Source organism: Salmo salar, chromosome 11 (genome assembly GCF_965601325.2).
Source record: "Salmo salar chromosome 11, fSalSal1, whole genome shotgun sequence".
NCBI classification, from domain to species: Eukaryota; Metazoa; Chordata; class Actinopteri; order Salmoniformes; family Salmonidae; genus Salmo; species Salmo salar.
In genome coordinates, this window is record NC_138301.1 from 6,343,341 (window position 1) to 6,366,804 (window position 23,464).

Below are 23,464 nucleotides of genomic sequence, written 5' to 3' on the forward strand. Positions count from 1 at the left end.
GGGTTTTGAATTTTGGAATATTGATTGGCAGTTGGGCTGAAAGTGCACATTGTCTCAATTCAAATTTTGACTAGAAGAGTGGCAGACTCAAGTGATCCCTATCAAACACATCAGCAAGTGACCACTCCATAAAGGACTTAAGGGCCAAGGGTTATTTTAACATAACATTGGCGACGTGTTGTCTTATGTAAATGAGTCAGAGCTGCGTTAAAGGCTCTGCATGGTCAATCCGGTATGTGCAGTAGCTGTACAGAGTTTACTGTGATGTGGCCTCAGCATTAGTAAGAGCATTCATGCTTGTGCTTCAGGGAGCTGTTATACACATCCAATAAATTGGTCTGCACCTCACCACTCGTATTGATTCAGGACTAATCTCTATAGCCATCCAGCTAATTGCAAGCAACTGGCTAAGCAAAAAGAGAAGACCTTACCTCTCTTCTGAGATGTTGGAGACCGTTTCCCTGTGCTTGACATAGGAGCTCAGCCAAGATAGCATGAAGTAAAAAGACTGCACTGTTTTCCCACCTGCATCTCCATCCCGAATCTCCCCATTGCCGCCCAGCAAAATTTGCCTACATTCAGGCTATTGTTTATATGTGTATGTCACACTATGTTGAGGTAAAAATCAAGTTAATAAATGCTTGTGTGAATGTCAAGTTGTCAACCCCAATACATGTTCATGTCATCATCAATCAACTGCATTACACCACTGATTTATGTATGCTAGCTATGCTACCAGCTTATACAAATGGGATTTAGCATTTAGCAGTCACTTTTCTAAATCTGAAAAGGGACAATTTCTAAATGTTATGCAGCAAAAACAGCCAAATACACTACATGACCAAAAGTATCTGGACACCTGCTTATCGTACATCTCATTCCAAAATCATGGGCATTAAAACCTGTTGGAGCTAGGGGGCAGTATTTTCATGGCCGGATGAAAAACGTAACCAAATTCAACAGGTTACTACTCTGGCCCAGAAACTAGAATATGCATATCATTAGTAGTTTTGGATAGAAAATACTCTGAAGTTTCTAAAACTGTTTGAATGGTGTCTGTGAGTATAACAGAACTCATATGGCAGGCAAAAACCTGAGAAGATTCCAAGCAGGAAATGAAAATCTGGTGCCTGTAGGTTTTTCAAGTCATTGCCAATCAAACACACAGTGAATAAGGATTAATTTTGCACTTCCTAAGGCTTCCACTAGATGTCAACAGTCTTTAGAACGTTGTTTGAGCCTTTTGCGGCAAACACAGACCGAACAAGAAGGCTGGGAAGCAGGTGACTGAGAAAACCACTTCAGTTCATTGTGCGCATTCACGTGAGAAGATACCTGTGTTCCAAAACGTTTTTCAAGACAATGCATGGGTCCGGTTAGAATATTACTGAATCTTCACGTTCTAAAGGCCCTAAAGATTGATGCTATACAACGTTTGACATGTTTGAACGAACGTAAATAGATATTTTTTGTAACTTTTTGTCGTGACATTTTCGGCGCACTTCCTACATTTGGAGTAGCTGAACTGAACGCGCGAACAACAAGGAGCTATTTGGACATAAATTATGAACTTTATCGAACAAAACTATATTTACAATGCCATTTATGCATTTAGATGACTCCAAAATGGCGGCTATCTGTATTGTGTAGTGTATTTTTCTGAGCACAGTAAATTTACTTTGAAATCTGTCAATGCGGTTGCATAAAGGAGATGTTCCTCTATTATTCTTTGATTAACAGTTTAATATTTTATCAATGTTTATGACGAGTATGTTTGTAGATTGTTGTGCTGATTCACCGGAAGTTTTGGGGGAAATACATTTTCTGAACGTCACGCGCCACTGTAAAATGCTGTTTTTGGATATAAATATGAACTTGATAGAACAAAACATGCATGTATTGTTTAACATAATGTCCTAGGAGTGTCATCTGCTGAAGATTGTCAAAGGTTAGTGCATCATTTTAGCTGGTTTTCTGCTTTTGGTGACGCCTGTCCTTGCATTGAAAATAGCTGTGTGTAATTTTTTTGTCTATGTACTGTCCTAACATAATCTAACTTTATGATTTCGCCGTAAAGCCTCTTTGAAATCGGACAATGTGGTTGGATTAAGGAGATGTTTATCTTTCAAATGGTGTAAAATAGTTGATTGTTTGAGAAATTGAAATTATTGGATTTTTGCTGTTTTGAATTTCGCGCCATGTATCTTGTCAAGCAATCCCGTTAACGGGATAAGAACGGGAAGGGGTGGCACCAAGAGGTTTTAATAGGGATGTGGCCCCCCTTTGCTGCTATAACAGCCCCCACTCTTCTGGGAAGGCTTTCCACTAGATGTTGGAACATTGCTGCGGGGACTTTCTTCCATTCAGCCACAAGCGCATTAGTGAGGTCGAGCCCTGATGTTGGGTGAATTGGCCTGGCTCGCAGTCGGCGTTTCAAATTCATCGCAAAGGTGTTTGATAGGGTTGAGGTCAGGGCTCTGTGTAGGCCAGTCAAGTTCTTCCACACCGATCTCAACAAACCATTTCTGAATGGACCTCACTTTGTGAACGGGGGAATTGTCCTGCTGAAACACAAAAGGGCCTGCCCCAAACAGTTGCCACAAGGTTGGAAACAGAATTGTTCGCTGTAGTCTTAATATTTTCCTTCACTGGAACTAAGGGGCCTAGCCCTAACCATGAAAAACCCCAGAACATTATCCCTTCTCCACCAAAATTTACAGTTGGCACTATGCATTCGGGCAGGTAGGATTCTCCTGGCATCCGCCAAACCCAGACTGCAAGATGGTGAAGTGATTCAGCACTCGAGAGAACGAGTTTCCATTGCTCCAGAGTACAATGGCGGCCAGCTTTACCTCACTCCAGCTGACGCTTGGCATTGCGTATGGTGATCTTAGGCTTATGTGAGGCTGCTCGGCCATCGAAACCCATTTCATGAAACTCCCGACAAACAGTTCTTCTGCTGACATTGCTTCCAGAGGCAGTTTGGAACTCGGTAGTGAGTGTTGCAACCGTGGACAGACGATTTTTACGCGCTGCACACTTCAGCACTCGGCGGTCCCGTTCTGTGAGCCATTGTTGCTCCTAGATGTTTCCACTTCACAATAACAGCACTTAAAGTTAACCGGGGAAACTCTAGCTTGCATATGGAGTTGTGAGGGGAACGGCACCTCCGTACCTTCAGGCTCTGATCATGCCCTATACCCAAACAAGGGCACTGCGTTCATCCACCTCTGGCCTGCTGGCCCCCCTACCTCTGCGGAAGCACAGTTCCCGCTCAGCCCAGTCAAAACTATTTGCTGCTCTGGCACCCCAATGGTGGAACAAGCTCCCTCACGACGCCAGGACAGCGGAGTCAATCACCACCTTCCGTAGACACCTGAAACCCCACCTCTTTAAGGAATACCTGGGATAGGATATAGTAATCCTTCTAACCCCCTGAAACCCCCCCCCCCCCACAATAAAAATATATAGATGTACTATTGTAAAGTGGTTGTTCCACTGGATATCTTAACCTGTTGGGGATAGGGGGCAGTATTTGCACGGCCGGATAAAAAACGTACCCGATTTAATCTGGTTATTACTCCTGCCCAGTAACTAGAATATGCATATAATTATTGGCTTTGGATAGAAAACACCCTAAAGTTTCTAAAACTGTTTGAATGGTGTCTGTGAGTATAACAGAACTCATATGGCAGGCAAAAACCTGAGAAGATTCCTTACAGGAAGTGGCCTGTCTGACAAGTTCTTGTACTTCTTGGCTCTGTTTATTGAAGACTGAGGATCTTTGCTGTAACGTGACACTTCCTATGGCTCCCATAGGCTCTCAGAACCCGGGAAAAAGCTGAATGATATCGAGGCAGCCCCTGGCTGAAAAACATTAGCGCGTTTCTCTCTCTTTGAACGTAAACACGCTTTCCCGGTCGGAATATTATCGCTTTTTTGCTAGAAAAATGGCATAAAAATTTATTTTAAACAGCGGTTGACATGCTTCGAAGTACGGTAATGGAATATTTAGAATTTTTTTGTCACGAAACGCGTCGGGCGCGTGACCCTTATTTACCCTTCAGATAGTGTCTTGAACGCACAAACAAAACGCCGCTATTTGGATATAACTATGGATTATTTGGGACCAAACCAACATTTGTTATTGAAGTAGAAGTCCTGGGAGTGCATTCTGACGAAGAACACCAAAGGTAATCAAACTTTTCTAATAGTAAATCGGAGTTTGGTGAGTGCCAAGCTTGGTTGGTGTCAAAATAGCTAGCCTGTGTTGTCTGGGCTATCTACTTAGAATATTGCAAAATGTGCTTTCACCGAAAAGCTATTTTAAAATCTGACATAGCGAGTGCATAGAGGAGTTCTGTATCTATAATTCTTAAAATAATTGTTATGTTTTTTGTGAACGTTTATCGTGAGTAATTTAGTAAATTCACCGGAAGTGTTCGGTGGGAATGCTAGTCACATGCTAGTCACATGCTAATGTAAAAAGCTGGTTTTTGATATAAATATGAACTTGATTGAACAAAACATGCATGTATTGTATAACATAATGTCCGAGGGTTGTCATCTGATGAAGATCATCAAAGGTTAGTGCTGAATTTAGCTGTGGTTTGGGTTTTTGTGACATTATATGCTAGCTTGAAAAATGGGTGTCTGATTATTTCTGGCTGGGTACTCTGCTGACATAATCTAATGTTTTGCTTCCGTTGTAAAGCCTTTTTGAAATCGGACAGTGTGGTTAGATTAACGAGAGTCTTGTCTTTAAAAAGGTGTAAAATAGTCATATGTTTGAGAAATTGAAGTAATAGCATTTCTAAGGTATTTGAATATCGCGCCACGGGATTACACTGGCTGTTGAGTAGGTGGGCAAGCGTCCCACCTAGCCCATAGAGGTTTTATCCTCTTCACAGGGTCCGCTGCGGCACCGCTCCAATATCCAATGATAGGCGTGGCGCGAATTACAAATTCCTCAAAAATACAAAAACTTCAATTTTTCAAACATATGACTATTTCACAGCATTTTAAAGACAAGACTCTCCTTTATCTAACCACACTGTCCGATTTCAAAAAGGCTTTACAGCGAAAGCAAAACATTAGATTATGTCAGCAGAGTACCCAGCCAGAAATAATCAGACACCCATTTTTCAAGCTAGCATATAATGTCACAAAAACCCAGAAGACAGCTAAATGCAGCACTAACCTTTGATGATCTTCATCAGATGACAACCCTAGGACATTATGTTATACAATACATGCATGTTTTGTTCAATCAAGTTCATATTTATATCAAAAAACAGCTTTTTACATTAGCATGTGACGTTCAGAACTAGCATACCCCCCGCAAACTTCCGGGGAATTTACTAACAATTTACTAAATTACTCACAATAAATGTTCACAAAAAGCATAACAATTATTTTAAGAATTATAGATACAGAACTTTTCTATGCACTCGATATGTCCGATTTTAAAATAGCTTTTTGGTGAAAGCACATTTTGCAATATTCTAAGTACATAGCCCAGCCATCACGGGCTAGCTATTTAGACACCCGGCAAGTTTAGCACTCACCAATATCAGATTTACTATTATAAAAGTTTGATTACCTTTTGTGGTCTTCGTCAGAATGCACTCCCAGGACTGCTACTTCAATAACAAATGTTGGTTTGGTCCAAAATAATCCATCGTTATATCCGAAAAGCGGCGTTTTGTTCGTGCGTCCCAGACACTATCCGAAATGGTAAATCAGGGTCGTGCGCATGGCGCAATTCGTGACAAAAAAATTCTAAATATTCCATTACCGTACTTCGAAGCATGTCAACCGCTGTTTAAAATCAATTTTTATGCAATTTATCTCGTAAAAAAGCGATAATATTCCGACCGGGAATCTCCTTTTCGGCAAACAGAGGAAAAATCACAAAGACGGGGGCGGCCAGGGCACGCGCCTAAGCCCACAGTCCCTTGATCGGCCACTTGAGAAAGGCGATAATGAGTTTCAGCCTGGGGCTGGGATGACGACATTCAGGTTTTTCCCGGGCTCTGAGCGCCCATGGAAGACGTAGGAAGTGTCACGTTAGAGCAGAGATCCTTTGTAAAAGATAGAGATGGCAAAGAAGTTCAAGAAATGGTCAGACAGGCCACTTCCTGTAAAGGAATCTCTCAGGTTTTGACCTGCCATTTGAGTTCTGTTATACTCACAGACACCATTCAAACAGTTTTAGAAACTTTGGAGTGTTTTCTATACAAAGCCAATAATGATATGCATATTCTAGTTACTGGGCAGGAGTAGTAACCAGATTAAATCGGGTACGTTTTTTATCCAGCCGTGAAAATACTGCCCCCTAGCCATAACAGGTTAAGGTGAATGCACCAATTTGTAAGTCGCTCTGGATAAGAGCGTCTGCTAAATGACGTAAATGTAAATGTAAGTTTGACGAACTGACTTGTTGGAAAGGAGGCATTCTTTGACCGTACCAAAAGTGACTGAGCTCTTCAGTATGAGCCATTCTACTGACAATGTTTCTCTATGGAGATTGGCTGTGTGCTCAATTTTCTACACCTGTCAGCAACACGTGTGGCTGAAATAGCCGAATCCACTAATTCGAAGCGGTGTCAAAATACTTTTGGCCATGGTGTATATCCAAATCAGACTTTAGCAACCATATTTGGGCCGGTTCCAATACATCAATCATGACGGATTTGACAAATATATATATTTTTTAGATCAGATTGGTTGAATGTGCGCCAATCCAGGGTCCTTTCACCCCCCATGGTCTGCATTCCATTGACCTCTTTACCACATCTATCCACATTACCTACCCAATCTCTTTCCAGGAGTTGGAACCCCTACACAAGCTATCATCAACATGTTTTTTAACTAGTTCTGATAGCCTTTTGTCAAAGTTCTTCATGTTTGCTGTTAAGGAAGTTGCAAGGAAGTGAGCTTGTGTTTATACAGGATGCACCGCCCCCACCTACCGTCAACCAATCATGTCGATGCTATACGGAGCTATATGGAGCTCTCTGCATTGTAAAAACAATTGGTAGGTGCACAGTATCGCGATTTGGCCTACACCAGCAATTGCGTCACACCCTCCTTATGGAGCCTACGGACCACATAGCCAGATCAAGTATAAGTTGACTAATACAATTGGATAGAGCGCAACCAGCAGAGTTGTTTCTCCATGCATGACAATTCTCCCTTGAGTCAGCTGCATGATTGTAATCCCAACCCTCATGTAAAGTGAGGACCTCAGTTACACAAATATCACAATTGTCACCCATAGATGGACTAGAAATGTTTTGTTTTTGTGAAGCTTGCATTCAATTGCCCCTCCCTGTTGCACACAACAAGCTTCCATACCCCTGTCACAAGGGAGTTATGGCTGATTTAAGATGAAAACTTCAACCCTGTTATGTCCACCCTGATACTTTAATTGGCACTAACTACAGTAATTATTCTTAAATGTAACCTCTTGAGATGGTAAAACATGTTTTTCATTCAATTGAACATGTGCTCTTTATGACAGAATGTAAACATGAGGTGAAATAGTATTATTAGAATTTTTTTGCAAATTACATTACCCCAAAGGCTATTGGTGAAATTACCCATTTCTCTTCCGATGAAAAACATTGTGTCAATATTCTGTGAGAATAAAAAGTGATCAGAAGTTTGGCAAATGTATTTAGGCATTTGATCACTGTTGATCAGTACGTTTGACCACAGTTCCAAAAACCGCTTGTACCAATTGAGATTTTTTTATTTTTATTAACAATCCCTATTATCTAGAGCAGTGGTTCCCAAACCTTTTCTAGTCCCGTACCCCTTCAAACATTCAATCTCCAGCTGCGTACCCCTTCTAGCACCAGGGGTACGCACCATTCTAAGCCTGCCACACTTTTTATTAAACATAAGAATGAGTGTGAGTTTTTGTCACAACCTGGCTCGTGGGAAGTGACAAAGATCTCTTATAGGACAAGGGCACAAATAATAATATGATAATAATCAATAAATTTGCTCTTTATTTAGCCAAATTGTGAATAACTCACCACAGGTTAATGAGAAGGGTGGGCTTGAAAGGATATATAAGTGTACGTATAAGTGAACCCCAAATCAATGCAGTTGTCATCATATTTGCACCTCTTCGACGGTCCAATGTCCCTGTCTGTTGTTCGGTGTTTTCCCGGGTAAGTGGGCAGTAGCTCTTCGGCTGCATCAGATTCACGACTGTCAGAGTCCTTGCTAGCTGGGTCGGCAGGTTGCCTAGTGGTTAGAGCATTGGGCCACTAACTGAAAGGTTACTGGATCGAATCCCTGAGCTGACAAGGTTATAATATGTTGTTCTGCCCCTGAACAAGGCAGTTAACCCACTGTTTGCCAGTAGGTTGTCATTGTAAATAAGAATTTGTTCTTAACTTGCCTAGTTAAATACATTTTAAATAAATAGCAACAAATGTAGAATTACTGATGCTAGCATTCTTATTTATAATGACGGCCTACAAAGAGGCAAAATGCCTCCTGTGGGGACGGGGGCCATGATTTAAAAAAATGTAGGGCAAAACACACATCACTACAAGAGATACAACACTGCATTATGAGAGACCTAAGACAACAACACAACATGGCAGCAGCACAACATGGCCAGCGGCATTCCACCCTGCTTTCCACTGCTGGCTTGCCTCTGAAACTAAGCTTAGGCTAAATCAATAAAAATAGCAGCACAACATTGCTTAGAGTCAAGGGCAGTGGTGACATCATTTAGGACCTTTAAGGTTGTAGTGACACAATCATCACCTGAGTGGAAACCAGATTGCATACCAGAGAGAATACTATAGACATCAACAAACTATCTGTTGATAAGCAATTGTTTGTGTCACGCCCTGATCTGTTTTACTTGTCCTTGTGCTTGTCTCCACCCCCCTCCAGGTGTTGCCCATCTTCCCCATTATTCTCTGTGTATTTATGCCTGTGTTCTCTGTCTGTTTGTCTTGTTCGTTCAAGCTTATCAGAATTATTCCTGTCAGCTCCTAACGTTGCCCAGCCTCTCTTTGCTAGTCCTCACGGTTTTGACCTTTACCTGTCCTGACCCTGTACCCGCCCACCTAACCTCTCTGTCTCACCCTGAGCCTGCCTGCCGTCCTGTACCTTTGCTCCACCTCTGGATTACTGAACCCTGCCTGTCCCTGACCCTGTCTTACCTTGATTCCTGATAGTTTGCTAAGATTAGGGTAAGGATGAGAATAAGGGTTAGGTTAAGGTCACAGTTAAGGCTAGGGTTAGTAGATAGTTATTTGTTCTTCCCATGACTGTGTTTTTGTATTATAGTGTGTATGTGTGTGTATGTATGTATGTATGTGTGTATATATATACTCAGAATATTGCAAAATGTGCTTTCACCAAAAAGCTATTTTAAAATCGGACACCTCGATTGCACAAAGGAGTTCTGTATCTATAATTCTTAAAATAATTATGTTTATACACATACATACATTATATATACACACATACATACGTTACTGACTTATTCTGAAATGAATTAAATTGTTAGTTTTTTCTCATCAATCTACACACAATACCCAATAATGACAAAGCAAAAACAGTTTTTTAGATTTGAGTACTCAGTACTTTGTTGAAGCACCTTTTGGCAGCGATTACAGCCTCGAGTGTTCTTGGGTATGACGCTACAACCTTGGCACACCTGTATTTGGGGAGTCTCTCCCAGATCTTCTCAAGCTCTGTCAGGGTGGATTGGGAGCGTCGTTGCACCGCTATTTTCAGGTCTCTCCAGAGATATTCGATCGGATTCAAGTCTGGGCTCTGGCTGGGCCACAACCTCTTACATCTAGACGTTCCGCTAGCGGAACACCTGCTCCAATATCCAATGATAGGCGTGGCGCTAATTACAAATTCCTCAAAAATACAAAAACTTCAATTTTTCAAACATATGACTATTTTACAGCATTTTAAAGACAAGACTCTCCTTTATCTAACCACACTGTCCGATTTCAAAAAGGCTTTACAGCGAAAGCAAAACATTAGATTATGTCAGCAGAGTACCCAGCCAGAAATAATCAGACACCCATTTTTCAAGCTAGCATATAATGTCACAAAAAACAAAAACCACAGCTAAATGCAGCACTAAAATTTGATGATCTTCATCAGATGACACGCCTAGGACATTATGTTATACAATACATGCATGTTTTGTTCAATCAAGTTCATATTTATATCAAAAACCAGCTTTTTACATTAGCATGTGACGTTCAGAACTAGCATTCCCACCGAACACTTCCGGTGAATTTACTAAATTACTCACGATAAACGTTCACAAAAAACATAACAATTATTTTAAGAATTATAGATACAGAACTCCTTTGTGCAATCGAGGTGTCCGATTTTAAAATAGCTTTTTGGTGAAAGCACATTTTGCAATATTCTGAGTAGATAGCCCAGCCATCACGGCTAGCTATTAGCCCTGACCAAACTCCGATTTACTATTAGAAAAGTTTGATTACCTTTGGTGTTCTTCGTCAGAATGCACTCCCAGGACTGCTACTTCAATAACAAATCTTGGTTTGGTTCAAAATAATCCATAGTTATATCCAAATAGCGGCGTTTTGTTTGTGCGTTCAAGACACTATCCGAAGTGTAAATAAGGGTCACGCGCACGATGCATTTCGTGACAAAAAAATTCTAAATATTCCATTACCGTACTTCGAAGCATGTCAACCGCTGTTTAAAATCAATTTTTATGCCATTTTTCTCGTAAAAAAACGATAATATTCCGCCAGGGAAAGCGTGTTTACGTACAAAGAGAGAGAAAATAAAAGCATGGGATCCCCTCGTGCACGAGCCTGAGTCTCATAGTACTGTGACCGGCCACTATCCAAACGCGCTAATGTTATTCAACCAGGGCCTGCAAAGCCACGATTCAGCTTTTTGCCGCCTTCTGAGAGCCCCTGGGAGCCGTAGGAAGTGTCACGTAACAGCAGAGATCCTCTGTTTTGGATAGAGATAATCAAGAAGGCCAAGAAATGGTCAGACAGGGTACTTCCTGTACAGAATCTTCTCAGGTTTTGGACTGCCAAATGAGTTCTGTTATACTCACAGACACCATTCAAACAGTTTTAGAAACTTCTCCGTCTTGGCCATGGTGGAGAGTTTGGAATCTGATTGATTGATTGCTTCTGTGGACAGGTGTCTTTTATACAGATAACAAACTCCCTTTAAGAGTGTGCTCCTAATCTCAGCTCGTTACCTGTATTAAAGACACCTGGGAGCCAGAAATCTTTCTGATTGAGAGGGGTTCAAATATTTATTTCCCTCATTAAAATGAAAATCATTTTATAAAAATTTTTACATGCGTTTTTCTGTATTTTTTTGTTGTTTTTCTGTCTCTCACTGTTCAAATAAGCCGACCATTAAAATTATAGACTGATCATTTCTTTGTCAGTGGGCAAACATACAAAATCAGCAGAGGATCAAATACTTTTTTCCCTCAGTGTAAACCTTAGCCAAATACATTTAACCTGTTAGGGCTAGGGGGCAGTATTGACACAGCTGGATAAAAAACGTACCCGATTTAATCTGGTTACTACTCCTGCCCAGTAACTAGAATATGCATATAATTATTGGCTCTGGATAGAAAACACTCCAAAGTTTCTACAACTGTTTGAATGGTGTCTGTGAGTATAACAGAACTCAAATGGCAGGTCAAAACCTGAGAGATTCCTTTACAGGAAGTGGCCTGTCTGACCATTTATTGTCTTTCTTTGACATCTCTTTCAAAAACGTAGGATCTCTGCGGTAACGTGACACTTCGCACGGCTCCAATAGGCTCTCAGAGCCCGGGAAAAACCTGAATGTCGTCATTCCAGCCCCAGGCTGAAACACATTATCGCCTTTCTCAAGTGGCTGATCAAGGGACTGTGGGCTTAGGCGCGTGCACTGGCCGCCCCCGTCTTTGTGTTTTTTCCTCTGTTGACCGAAAAGGAGATTCCCGGTCGGAATATTATCGCTTTTTTACGAGATAAATTGCATAAAAATTGATTTTAAACAGCGGTTGACATGCTTCGAAGTACGGTAATGGAATATTTAGAAATTCTTTGTCACGAATTGCGCCATGCTCGCGTCCCTGATTTACCATTTCGGATAGTGTCTGGGACGCACGAACAAAACGCCGCTATTTGGATATAACGATGGATTATTTGGGACCAAACCAACATTTGTTATTGAAGTAGAAGTCCTGGGAGTGCATTCTGACGAAGACAACAAAGGTAATAACATTTTTGTTATAGTAAATCTGATTTTGGTGAAGGCTAAACTTGCCGGGTGTCTAAATAGCTAGCCCGTGATGGCTGGGCTATGTACTTAGAATATTGCAAAATGTGCTTTCACCAAAAAGCTATTTTAAAATCGGACATATCGAGTGCATAGAGGAGTTCTGTATCTATAATTCTTAAAATAATTGTTATGCTTTTTGTGAACGTTTATCGTGAGTAATTTAGTAAATTGTTAGTAAATTCCCCGGAAGTTTGCGGGGGGTATGCTATTTCTGAACGTCACATGCAAATGTAAAAATCTGTTTTTTGATATAAATATGAACTTGATTGAACAAAACATGCATGTATTGTATAACATAATGTCCTAGGGTTGTCATCTGTTTAAAATCAATTTTTATGCCATTTTTCTCATAAAAAAGCGATAATATTCCGACCGGGAATCTGCGTTTAGATAAACAGACAAAGGAAAAGAAACCATTCGGTCGAAGCGGGCACGCGCCTAAGCCCATAGTACTCTGAGTGGCCACTTGCCAAAAGCGATAAAGTGTTTCAGCCAGAGTCCTGCCTCGATATCGTTCAACGTTTTCCCGGGCTCTGAGACCCTATGGAAGACGTAGGAAGTGTCACGTTATTGCACAGATCCTGAGTCTTCAATAAAAAGAGCCAAGATGAAACACTACTTCTCAGACAGGCCACTTCCTGCTTGAAATCTTCTCAGGTTTTGGCCTGCCATAGGAGTTCTGTTATACTCACAGACACCATTCAAACAGTTTTAGAAACTTTAGGGTGTTTTCTATCCAAAGCTTATAATTATATGCATATTCTAGTTACTGGGCAGGTGTAGTAACCAGATTAAATCGGGTACGTTTTTTATCCAGCCGTGCAAATACTGCCCCCTATCCCCAACAGGTTAAAGCCTATTTATTTTTGTTACGAGCCGTGTTTCGTTAAAGCCTGTGTAAAGTTCATTTGTTTCAATGTACCGGTAGGCACCTGCGGCTTATAGACATGTGCGGCTTATTTATGTTCAAAATAATACTTTTTTTAAAATTCAGTGGGTGCGGCTTATATTCAGGTGCGCTCAATAGTACGGAAATTACGGTATGTAAACTTCTGACCTACTGGAATTGTGATACAGTATATAAGTGAAACAATCTGTCTGTAAACAATTGTTGGAAAAATTACATTTGTCATGCTCAAAGTAGATGTCCTAACCGACTTGCCAAAACTATAGTTTGTTGACAAGACATTTGTGGAGTGCTTGAAAAAATGAGTTTAATGACTCCAACCTAAGTCTATGTAAACTTCCGACTTCAACTGTATATGTCAATCTGCATAGGTGTTACTTGCTTTTCTAAAGTCTACCAACCTTGTCAGAAGGTTTGCCAGCTAAGAAATTTGGACAAGCTAGCTACTGTAACTTTATTGATAGCCTGAAATGGCTTCTTGATAGCTGGTTATGAGGTTGGGAACCTATCTGGGCTAGCTAAAGCCAACTTCACCTCTGTTCTGTCCCTCTCCCTCTCTCCACCCCGTTACACATTCTCTGATACTGTTGGTGACCTAAAATCAATACTGTGTGTTGTATGGCTGGGCGGTCTTCATTTGGCACTCTGTTATTCCCTATTGTAGGGATTGTGTTCTTCGGGACCAGAGAGACTGAGGGTGTCTATTAAATTAGATTGGCTATTTACAGCAGCAATCAAAGCAGAGAAGTGTCCCCCCTCAGGGATATTTCTTTCTGGTACTCAGGGCAAATAACAATCTCCTTGAATCTGGGTGGTGTGTGTGTGTGTGTGTGTGTGTGTGTGTGTGTGTGTGTGTGTGTGTGTGTGTGTGTGTGTGTGTGTGTGTGTGTGTGTGTGTGTGTGTGTGTGTGTGTGTGTGTTTGTGTGTGTGTGTGTGTGTGTGTGTGTGTGTGTGTGTGTGTGTTTAGCCCATGTGATGGATATTTTGCAATGTTTATGGTGGTCCACGTTTGTCAGCTCAGGAGTTTATTTTCACAGGCAGTCCGTATGGAGCATGGCAACATCTCTCTCTCGTGCTCTCTCACTTCTCTCTCACTCTCTCATTAAACACACTCTGGTAAAGTTGTGATGGTTGTTCCAATTTGAGTTTGTCTCTGGTTTCTGTGTTTGAGTGTTTTTATTGCTGGGCTCACTAATGGTGTTAGAGCGATTCAGGATGATAGGTAGGTAAATGTTACTGCACAGGGAGATACTTTCTGGCCAGCCAAGCCTAGGAACATTATGAATAGCAAACTCTGAGAAATTATTTGTGTCATGGTGTGTGTGTACTTGCGCACGATTATGTGTACTTGCACACTTTTATGAGCCCTAACTCCAGTGCATTACCTGCTGTCCACACGTTATTAGAATGGTGAAGTTACGGGATGACTTTGCATTTTAATTCCACAGCAATTTCCAACCAGGGACAACCGAGGGTCTGTTACCATCTAGAAGGCTCGCAATGAGGTAGGGTGTTGTGGATGGAGCTGAGCATGAGCTAAAACCGTTAGCTATGGCTCCAAACATTGCAGGTTCCAGTGCAAGGCATTCATTTTGTTGTTTGCAGTTGTAATCCTAAAACAAACCTTAACCAGTCAGAATAATGTCAACATTTAACCATAATGCTTTAACTTAAATCTTGGAATTAATAATGGGAAGTTTTTTCACAGTTTGACTGACAGCTAACTGACAACAAGATGGCGCTGACAACTTGACAGTCTTTTGTTAATTTTAGTGTTATTTTTTACTTTATATGTTCAGAAGTTTATAGTATTATTTCCTATGACCGACAAGCACTTCTGGACATCAGATCCGCAATTACTCACCACAAATTTGACTTTCCAGTCCTGGATCCTTTGTCTGGATTATCAGAAGCGGTTCCATTCATCACGGGAACCCTCCCAAAAAGATGCCATCGTAATAAGGGGTAGGGGAGCTGGTGTTCTAGTCAGACTAAGGAGAAGGGCAAACCACATTCCATTCCCTTGTATATTACTTGCTAATGTACAGCCTCTTGACAATAAACTATGTGAATTTAGAGCACGGATTTCCTACCAGAGAGATTGTAACAATCTGTTTTTACTGAGATTTGGCTAACGGGGGAGGGCCTTGATACGACGATACAGCCTGCATTGTTTTTCATCAATCTCACTGACTCATGGTGTGGTTAAAAACGGCCTAAAATGACCAGTGGCACCCCCCGTTGTGGCTGAACCCAGGTGGGTGGTTTTAGGGGGTTGGGGGTCCCCATTAGCTGTGCGAAAGCCACAACTACTCTTCCTGGGATCCACACAGAACATGAAACATGACATAATAAAGAACATTAATAGACAAGAACAGCTCAAGGACAGAACTTCATACATTTAAAAACCACACACATAGCCTACTTATAATAACATACACACAAAATATCTAGGTCAAATAGGGAGAGGCGTTGAGGTGTTGCTTTATCTGTTTTATGAACGCAGGTTTGTTGTTCATTTGAGCAATATGAGATGGGAGGGAGTTCCATGGAATAATGGCTCTATATAATACTGTAAGCTTTCTTGAATTTGTTCTGGATTTGGGGACTATGAAAATACACCTGGTGGCATGTCTGGTGGGGTAAGTGTGTGTGTCAGAGCTGTGCAAACAATGCAAACAATTTGGAATTTAACACATTCCTGTTTCTTATAAAAAGAAGAAGTGATGCAGTCAGTCTCTCCTCAACTCTTAGCCAAGAGAGACTGGCATGCATAGTATTTATATTAGCTATCTGATTACAATGAAGAGCAAGACGTGCCGCTCTATTCTGTGCCAGCTGCAGCTTAACTAGGTCTTTCTTAGCAGCACTTGACCACATGACTGGACAATAATCAAGATAAGACAAAACTAGGGCCTGCAGGACTTGCTTTGCGTTATGTAGTGTCAAGCTGAAAATCTCTTTATTACGGACAGATTTCTCCCCATCTTTACAACCATTGAATCTATATGTTTTGACCATGAGAGTTTACAATCTAAGGTAACACCAAGTAATTTAGTCTCCTCAACTGGTTCAACAGCCACACCATTCATTACCAGATTCAGCTGAGGTCTAGAACTTAGGGAATGATTTCCACCAAATACAATGCTCTTAGTTTTAGAGATGTTCAGGACCAGTTTATTACTGGCCACACATTCCAACACTGACTGCAACTCCTTGTTAAGGGTTTTAGTGACTTTATTAGCTGTGGTTGCTGACACGTATATGGTTGAATCATCAGCATACGGTGGTTGCTCCACTAAAAGTTTTGCGATTATGCTGCCGGATTTAGAGGTAATTTGTGGTTTAGTACGGTACCCTGGATCCCCACTTCATTACTCCAGACCAGCTCAAGGGGGAGTTAGAACACTGATTATGCTTTTGTGTCCTACTGTGTCTCTAACTGACATTGAATGGGCGACATAAACCTAAATTGAAACTGATAATTGTGTACGACTTCAGTATTACTTACTAAAACTGTTGTTACACTAAGGTTTTTATTATTTTATTTTGTTAGGATTATTTTGCTCTTACTGTAGTACTGTAGCCCACTCTGGACCGGTTATGTTGTACAGTGCCAGAGTCGTGCAATTGTCTAAGACACTGCATAGCAGTGCAAGCTGTGTTGCTATAGATGCTGGTTCAATACCGTACTGAAATGACAAAGTTTTTGGTTCTCTCCCTCTAAAAACAGAAATAAATAATTCTCATTAACAAACTGTCTTTATTTACAAATTAGTAACAATGTCTCATCCCATGTTCAATCATTTTTCTCTCTCATTTTAGGTTCTTTGAAAAAGGAAATCTTTTTTAAGCAAAGCAATTCTTTATTGATTTAGAATGATATAAAAGCCTTTTGGATATTCTCACAGATACATTATTAACCATGTTATTAGCAGGACAATATACACTGCTCAAAAAAATAAAGGGAACACTTATTAAACAACACAATGTAACTCCAAGTCAATCACACTTCTGTGAAATCAAACTGTCCACTAAGGAAGCAACACTGATTGACAATACATTTCACATGCTGTTGTGCAAATGGAATAGACAACAGGTGGAAATTATAGGCAATTAGCAAGACACCACCAATAAAGGAGTGGTACTGCTGGTGGTGACCACAGACCACTTCTCAGTTCCTATGCTTCCTGGCTGATGTTTTGGTCACTTTTGAATGCTGGCGGTGCTTTCACTCTAGTGGTAGCATGAGACGGAGTCTACAACCCAGACAAGTGGCTCAGGTAGTGCAGCTCATCCAGGATGGCACATCAATGCGAGCTGTGGCAAGAAGGTTTGCTGTGTCTGTCAGCGTAGTGTCCAGAGCATGGAGGCGCTACCAGGAGACAGGCCAGTACATCAGGAGACGTGGAGGAGGTCATAGGATGCCAACAACCCAGCAGCAGGACCACTACCTCCGCCTTTGTGCAAGGAGGAGCAGGAGGAGCACTGCCAGAGCCCTGCAAAATGACCTCTAGCAGGCCACAAATGTGCATGTGTCTGCTCAAACGGTCAGAAACAGACTCCATGAGGGTGGTATGAGGGCCCGACGTCCACAGGTGGGGGTTGTGCTTACAGCCCAACACCGTGCAGGACGTTTGGCATTTGCCAGAGAACACCAAGATTGGCAAATTCGCCACTGGTGCCCTGTGCTCTTCACAGATGAAAGCAGGTTCACACTGAGCACATGTGACAGATGTGACAGAGTCTGGAGATGCCGTGGAGAACTTTCTGCTGCCTGCAACATCCTCCAGCATGACCGGTTTGGTGGTGGGTCAGTCATGGTGTGGGGTGGCATTTCTTTGGGGGGCCGCACAGCCCTCCATGTGCTTGCCAGAGGTAGCCTGACTGCCATTAGGTACCGAGATGAGATCCTCAGACCCCTTGTGAGACCATATGCTGGTGCGGTTGGCCCTGGGTTCCTCCTAATGCAAGACAATGCTAGACCTCATGTGGCTGGAGTGTGTCAGCAGTTCCTGCAAGAGGAAGGCATTGATGCTATGGACTGGCCCGCCCGTTCCCCAGACCTGAATCCAATTGAGCACATCTGGGACATCAGGTCTCGCTCCATCCACCAACGCCACGTTGCACCACAGACTGTCCATGAGTTGGCGGATGCTTTAGTCCAGTTGGAGGCCACACTCACTACTGAGCCTCATTTTGACTTGTTTTAAGGACATTACATCAAAGTTGGATCAGCCTGTAGTGTGGTTTTCCACTTTAATTTTGAGTGTGACTCCAAATCCAGACCTCCATGGGTTGATAAATTGAATTTCCTTTTATTATTTTTGTGTGATTTTGTTGTCAGCACATTCAACTATGTAAAGAAAAAAGTATTTAATAAGATTATTTCATTCATTCAGATCTAGGATGTGTTATTTTAGTGTTCCCTTTATTTTTTTGAGCAGTGTATATTGGTCATGGCTCCCGAGTGGCGCACAATGGGATTGCCTTACAGTTCTCCTGCTGTTTCCACTGAAAGCGCACGAGATTCAAGGCACGAGGGCAGGGTTGACCTCTTCCTCTGGGAAGAGCAGGGGCTGATAACCCACAAAGCACTCGAAGGGCGAGAGCCCAGTGGCCGAGCAAGGAAGGGCGAGAGCCCAGTGGCCGAGCAGGGAAGGGTGTTCAAGGTGTACTCCACCCACACAAGTTACTGGCTTCAGGTGGTGGGGTTAGCTGAGATGAGGCACCGAAGAGTCGTCTCCAGGTCCTGATTGGCACGCTCCGACTGGCCGTTGGATTGGGGATGAAACCTGGAGGACAGGCTGGCCGACAACCAAATGAGTGTGCAGAATGCTTTCCAGAACCGGGACAAGAACTGAGGACCACAGTCGGAAACCATGTCCACCAGAAGTCTACGGATCAAGAAGACGTGCTGCACAATGAGCTGGGCCCTCTCCTTGGCAGAAGGTAGCTTGGTTGAGAGGAATGAAATGGGTGGATTTGGAAAACCTGTCCACCACCGTGAGGATAGTGGTGTTGCCATCAGACGAAGGGAGACCAGTGACAAAGTCTAAGCATATATGTGACCAGGGACGGTGAGGGACAGGAAAAGGTTGAAGAAGGCCAGCCGGAGCTTGCCAAGGAGTCTTGTTCTGAGCACAGATGGTGCAGGCGGCAACGAACGCGGAGACGTCCGGAACCATGGTGGGCCACCAAAAGCATTGTAGCACAAAGGCCAGGGTCCGACGGGAGCCAGGGTGGTAGACAAGCCTGGAGGAATAAGCCCATTCCAAAACCGGGGAGCGGGCAGCATCTGGGACCCCCCAGACAAGGGTATCCACCAGGCATGAGGTAGGGAGAATGGTCTCGGGGTCCGAGGGTTTGGAAGAGGGGCAATAGCGGCGTGAAAGTGCATCCGGCTTAACATTCTTAGACCCTGGGCGGAAGGAGATGGTGAAGTTGAACTGGGTGAACAACAGGGCCCAACGAGCTTGCCTGGAGTTGAGATGCTTGGTGGTGTGGAGATGTTCCAGGTTCTTGTGATTCGTCCACACTATGAATGGAAGTTCCGCCATCTGTAACCAATGTCTCCACTCCTCCAAGCCATCTTCACCACGAGTAGTTCTTGGTTCCTGTCATGAGAATTTTCAATCCCAATGATGATAACTCAACATTCACTTAAGCTTTGACCAATTCACCCGAGGTTGTAAATCCTGGGTTCAAAATAAGAATTAGGCAAAGTCTCAGATACTGCAAAAGGTAAGTTCTTTATTCAGTGAGCTCTGAAGTCAAAAAATGAGAACACAGTCATTGTATAACTCCCATACCACACACACACACACACACACCCACAACTCAATTCTTATCAGTAGAAGCTCCACCTTTCTTTTAGGTGGGCTGTATCTTTTTCCACAGTTCACATTCCTAGTTTATCACTTTTCTACCAGCCTGGCAGTTTCTAGCCGTTCCTCTCCTCCCTAGATTAGAGGAGCCTTGGAAGGGGCCTCTTTTCTGTTCTCAGTTTTCAGAGTCATAACTAGGTCATCTGTAGTTCAGTTGTCCTTCGTTGTCTCAATTATAAATTTCTCACCTTGCTACTTAGTAACACAATGTTTTTCGTCTTAACTTCTCTTCCACACACATTATTGGATTATAGTCTTTATAATTCTAATACATTTCACACAGTGATACAGTTTCAGAGTGGAACACTTTAGCCATTTTCTTAACCTGTTGAGGGTAGGGGGCAGTATTGACACGGCTGGATAAAAAACGTACCCGATTTAATCTGGTTACTACTCCTGCCCAGTAACTAGAATATGCATATAATTATTGGCTTTGGATAGAAAACACTCCAAAGTTTCTAAAACTGTTTGAATGGTGTCTGTGAGTATAACAGAACTCAAATGGCAGGTCAAAACCTGAGAGATTCCTTTACAGGAAGTGGCCTGTCTGACCATTTATTGTCTTTCTTTGACATCTCTTTCAAAAACTTAGGATCTCTGCGGTAACGTGACACTTCCCACGGCTCCAATAGGCTCTCAGAGCCCGGGAAAAACCTGAATGTCATCATTCCAGCCCCAGGCTGAAACACATTATCGCCTTTCTCAAGTGGCCGATCAAGGGACTGTGGGCTTAGGCGCGTGACACCGGCCGCCCCCGCCTTTGTGATTTTTTCCTCTGTTTGCCGAAAAGGAGATTCCCGGTCGGAATATTATCGCTTTTCTACGAGATAAATGTGCATAAAAATTGATTTTAAACAGCGGTTGACATGCTTCGAAGTACGGTAATGGAATATTTAGAATTTTTTTGTCACGAATTGCGCCATGCGCGCGACACTGATTTACCATTTCGGATAGTGTCTGGAACGCACGAACAAAACGCCGCTATTCGGATATAACGATGGATTATTTTGGACCAAACCAACATTTGTTATTGAAGTAGCAGTCCTGGGAGTGCATTCTGACGAAGACAACAAAAGGTAATCAAACTTTTATAATAGTAAATCTGATTTTGGTGAGTGCTAAACTTGCCGGGTGTCTAAATAGCTAGCCCGTGATGCCTGGGCTATGTACTTAGAATATTGCAAAATGTGCTTTCACCAAAAAGCTATTTTAAAATCGGACATATCGAGTGCATAGAGGAGTTCTGTATCTATAATTCTTAAAATAATTGTTATGATTTTTGTGAACGTTTATCGTGAGTAATTTAGTAAATTGTTAGCGAATTCCCCGGAAGTTTGCGGGGGTATGCTAGTTCTGAACGTCACATGCTAATGTAAAAAGCTGTTTTTTGATATAAATATGAACTTGATTGAACAAAACATGCATGTATTGTATAACATAATGTCCTAGGGTTGTCATCTGATGAAGATCATCAAAGGTTAGTGCTGCATTTAGCTGTCTTCTGGGTTTTTGTGACATTATATGCTATCTTGAAAAATGGGTGTCTGATTATTTCTGGCTGGTTACTCTGCTGACATAATCTAATGTTTTGCTTTCGTTGTAAAGCCTTTTTGAAATCGGACAGTGTGGTTAGATTAACGAGAGTCTTGTCTTTAAATAGCTGTAAAATAGTCATATGTTTGAGAAATTGAAGTAATAGGATTTTTAAGGTATTTGAAAATCGCGCCACAGGATTCAACTGGCTGTTACGTAGGTGGGACGAATTCGTCCCGCCTGCCCTAGAGAGGTTAACAGTTTCACAAACTTCAATGAAGTCTCTCTGGAAGGCAACCCTTGCCCTATTTTTGTCGACCTTGTTGTCTAGAGACTGGACATTGGTGAGTAGTATACTCAGAAGCGATGGGCGGTGTGCACGCCTTCGAAGCCTGACCAGGAGGCCGCGCCGTCTACCTCTTCTGCGGCGACATTGTTTTGGGTCGGCCTCTGGGATTAGATCCAATGTCCTGGGTGGTAGTCTGAACAAAGGATCCGCTTCGGGAAAGTCATATTCCTGGGCGTAATGTTGGTAAATTGATGTCACTCTTATATCCAATAGTTCTTCCCGGCTGTATGTAATGACACTTAAGATTTTCTGGGCTAACAATGTAAGAAATACATAAAAAAACTAAAATACTGCATAGTTTCCTCAGGACTCGAAGAAAGGCAACCATCTCTTGCACTTCATCCCTGCAGTCCTCTGCAAGCAAGCAGTTGCTACATTGAAAGTCAGCGCGGTCCACATTGTCCCAGGACAAAGCAAAGTAAACACAGCTCTTGCAGCGCTGAAAACGTTCAATAGCGACCTCCATTTGAGACCACCGAGCCAGCTAGGCTAGCTGGGCTTCTGTGTCTCTCCCCCTCTGTGGAATCTGGAGGGATCCCGGGACAGACAGCGGCGCTCACAGCAACTAAGCCCAACAGAGCCGCAGGATCCAAAATAAAATGAAAGTATATAAAAACCCTGTCAGCTTTACTTAAACAGTAAACCAAGGTCTCTCATTCAGCTTTTGGAGTTCAACAGCATTCAACAACAAACATACATACATTGAATGCTGTGCATATTCTCAGGACCTGAAATGAGTCCTCAGGTCTCAGATTATTCATCACACAAGTGTGGTTCACCAAACCAAGGATTTACATTTACATTTTAGTCATTTAGCAGACGCTCTTATCCAGAGCGACTTACAGTAGTGAATGCATACATTTCATACATTTTTTCCCCGTACTGGTCCCCCGTGGGAATCGAACCCACAACCCTGGCGTTGCAAACACCATGCTCTACCAACTGAGCCACACGGGACCAAGCACCAATACATTTTGTAAAAAAAACTATGCACTCACTGCTTATATTAACCATGCTGCTGCAAACTGTCCACACTGAAGAAAAACAAACCGTGAGGACTAGAATGAATTGTAATTCCAATGGGTATGGTTTTGGGAGAGAGAAGAAATCATTAAGTGTCACCCAGAGGGCAGAGGGCCAGGCATGTGACATCACCTGCTTCACACTCAGGTGGGCTGCCAATGCAAGCACACCTGTCAGCATACCCTAGGTCAGAGCAGAGGCGAGACTGGCTAGAGGCAGGAGAGTGCGTGGGAGGGGTAACTAGGGGTCCTAAGCAAAAATAAATATGGGAGATGGCTCTGAACAGTATAGAGTCCATGTTTGCATGGGGAGCCTTTTGGTTAAGAGCGTTGTGCCAGTAACCGAAAGGTCGCTGATTCAAAGCAGACAAGGTGAAAAATCTATTGATGTGCCCTTGAGCAAAGCACTTAACCCTAATTGCTACT

At 42.4% G+C, this 23,464-nt stretch overlaps 1 non-coding gene across 1 annotated transcript; it reads right to left on the reverse strand.

The window, feature by feature from the left end:
• Positions 1-22,899: 22,899 nt before the first annotated feature.
• trnaa-ugc (transfer RNA alanine (anticodon UGC)) lies at positions 22,900-22,975 on the reverse strand. The gene has a single exon. It is a non-coding gene; the product is annotated as a tRNA-Ala (tRNA).
• Between the last annotated feature and the right edge of the window lie 489 nt (positions 22,976-23,464).